This window comes from Lynx canadensis, chromosome B1 (genome assembly GCF_007474595.2).
Source record: "Lynx canadensis isolate LIC74 chromosome B1, mLynCan4.pri.v2, whole genome shotgun sequence".
Lineage (NCBI taxonomy): Eukaryota > Metazoa > Chordata > Mammalia > Carnivora > Felidae > Lynx > Lynx canadensis.
This window is the reverse complement of record NC_044306.2, coordinates 15,540,500-15,543,358: the sequence shown is the minus strand read 5'-3', so window position 1 is coordinate 15,543,358 and position 2,859 is coordinate 15,540,500. Positions and strand designations below refer to the sequence as shown.

At 40.7% G+C, this 2,859-nt stretch overlaps 1 non-coding gene across 1 annotated transcript; it reads left to right on the top strand.

Moving 5' to 3' along the window:
• Positions 1 to 1,828: 1,828 nt before the first annotated feature.
• On the top strand, positions 1,829 to 1,935 carry LOC115513116. The gene has a single exon (XR_003968543.1). It is a non-coding gene; the product is annotated as a U6 spliceosomal RNA (small nuclear RNA).
• The last annotated feature ends 924 nt before the right edge of the window (positions 1,936 to 2,859 follow it).

Sequence of the window (2,859 nt, the reverse complement as noted above, 5' to 3'; positions counted from 1 at the left end):
CATTGTCTTTCAGGGAGGAGACTGGAAAGTTCCCCTGGAGAATCTGAGCAGCCCAAGAAGAAAGTCTTACACATACTGATGATGAGTTTTCATTGGGAAAATGATGACCCTCAGGTGAAGTTCACTGTTGAAAAGCCCCGGCCACAAATTCACTCTCATGAGCAAATGATCAAGATTTACAGGTGCGGAAACCCTACTGTGAAAGGTTCAGACCAAGACAAACCAACATTTAAAAAACAACATGAGAAATAGCAGACACATTCAAAGAAAAGAAACTTAAAACAAAAACCCATCAGTAGTATCTTCAGTGAGGCAAGAAGAAATATTTCAACGTTGAGACAGCAAAAGAATGACGTAGAAACAGAACTTTTGAAGAAAAGGGAGCTCTAGACATTCAGAAACATAATGGAAATTTTGAAAAATGTAACAAATTGGAGGATAAAATTGAAGAACTCTCCTCAACAGTAGAGCAAATGATGTAAAAGAGAAAAAGTAAAAAAGTCAGGGGATGGATCCACAAGACTTAATATCTAAGTAACAGGAGTTTCAGGAAAAGAGAACAGAAAGAGTGAACTGCCAAAAAGATAAGGGGATCAAAATAAAATGTCATCAGTTTTCTCAACAGTAATACCAGAGGCTAGAAGATGAGAAAGTGACGCCTTCAACCCTTGGAGGAATAACCACTTCTACCTTAAAATTTTTTTGTGTGTTTGATTTTTTATATTTGGGAGGGAGACAGACAGAGAGCGAGTAGGGGAGGGGCAGAGAGACAGAGACAGAATCCAAAGCAGGCACCAGGCTCTGAGCTGTCCGTCAGCACAGAGCCCGATGTGGGGCTGGAACTCACGAACTGAACCGTGAGATCATAACCTGAGCTGAAGTCAGACGCTTAACTGACTGAGCCACCCAGGTGCCCCAAAACCACTTCTATCTTAGAATGACAAAAGAGCAATTGTATATGAGGGCTGAAGAAAGACATTTTAGAAAGGCAATGTTTCAAAAAGTGTATTTCCCATGTGCCTTTATCAGGGAGCGACTGAAAGGTATGTTTCACCAAAACAAGGGAACAAACCAAGAACGAAGACTCAAGATAGAGGAAACGGGAGATCCGACTCAAGAGAAATGAAGGGAATCCTTAGGATGACAGCTCCACCCCAGTTGTTGAGAACAAAACAGTCCAGACTGGAACATGGCAGAGAATCTGGGAAGTGTTTCTTCAAGAAGATCAGATTGATGAAATATGGGATGCTCTAAATGTCTTGAGAAGATGTTTATATCATTGCAGGAGACTTTGTGCTTGCATTTGTGGCAAGTGCATCTACTACTAATACACTTACTATCCAGGGAATTAAAAAAAGTTGTTCAGGATAGTAAAAGTCGTTATAGTTGACTACGTGGCTTAGTTCAGGGTAGCATTTACATGGTCGTAATGCTATGAGTTACATTTACTGAATAAAGATCTAAGGAAAATTAATGATGTAACTGTATCGGAAGGATAAAGGGATGGGAAGGGTGTGCGTGTGTTTCATGGGGAAAGGGGAAGAGAGCCAAATCCCTAACTTGCGAAGTGGTAAGCCAGTAGCTAAAGCCTGTAAGTGAAAAATCAAGGAAACTGTACAGGAGGAAAAGTAAGTTTCCTTCTCTTCTGATTTCTCAGCTGAGGCCACTGGAATAAAAAATTAACAAGAGAAAAACAGGAGTTGATTCGCATGCATACCTCATGTATACATGGGAAACACCCAAAGACAAATAAGTAACTCCTACAACCACTTAAGAATTCCAACTTAGGGGCGCCTGGGTGGCTCAGCTGGTTAAATGTCTGACTTCAGTGCTCACTTCGGCAGCACATATAGTAAAATTGGAACGATACAGAGAAGATTAGCATGGCCCCTGCACAACGATGACACACAAATTTGTGAAGCGTTCCATATTTTTAAATATTGTCAAAATGTCAATACTACCCAAAGCTATCTACACATTCAATGCAATCCCAATCAAAATTGCACCAGCATTCTTCTCGAAGCTAGAACAAGCAATCCTAAAATTCCTATGGAACCACAAAAGGCCCCGAATAGCCAAAGTAATTTTGAAGAAGAAGACCAAAGCAGGAGGCATCACAATCCCAGACTTTAGCCTCTACTACAAAGCTGTAGTCATCAAGACAGCATGGTATTGGCATAAAAACAGACACATAGACCAATGGAATAGAATAGAAACCCCAGAACTAGACCCACAAATGTATGGCCAACTAATCTTTGACAAAGCAGGAAAGAATATCCAATAGAAAAAAGACAGTCTCTTTAACAAATGGTGCTGGGGGAACTGGACAGAAACATGCAGAAGAATGAAACTAGACCACTTTCTTACACCATTCACAAAAATAAACTCAAAATGGATAAAGGACCTGAATGTGAGACAGGAAACCATCAAAACCCTAGAGGAGAAAGCAGGAAAAGACCTCTCTGACTCAGCCGCAGCAATTTGTTACTTGACACATCCCCAAAGGCAAGGGAATTAAAAGCAAAAATGAACTATTGGGACCTCATGAAGATAAAAAGCTTCTGCACAGCAAAGGAAACAATCAACAAAACTAAAAGGCAACCAACGGAATGGGAAAAGTATTTGCAAATGACATATCAGACAAAGGGCTAGTATCCAAAATCTATAAAGAGCGCACCAAACTCCACACCCGAAAAACAAATAATGCAGTGAAGAAATGGGCAGAAAACATGAATAGACACTTCTCTAAAGAAGACATCCGGATGGCCAACAGGCACATGAAAAGATGCTCAACGTCCCTCCTCATCGGGGAAATACAAATCAAAACCACACTCAGGTATCACCTCACGCCAGTCAGAG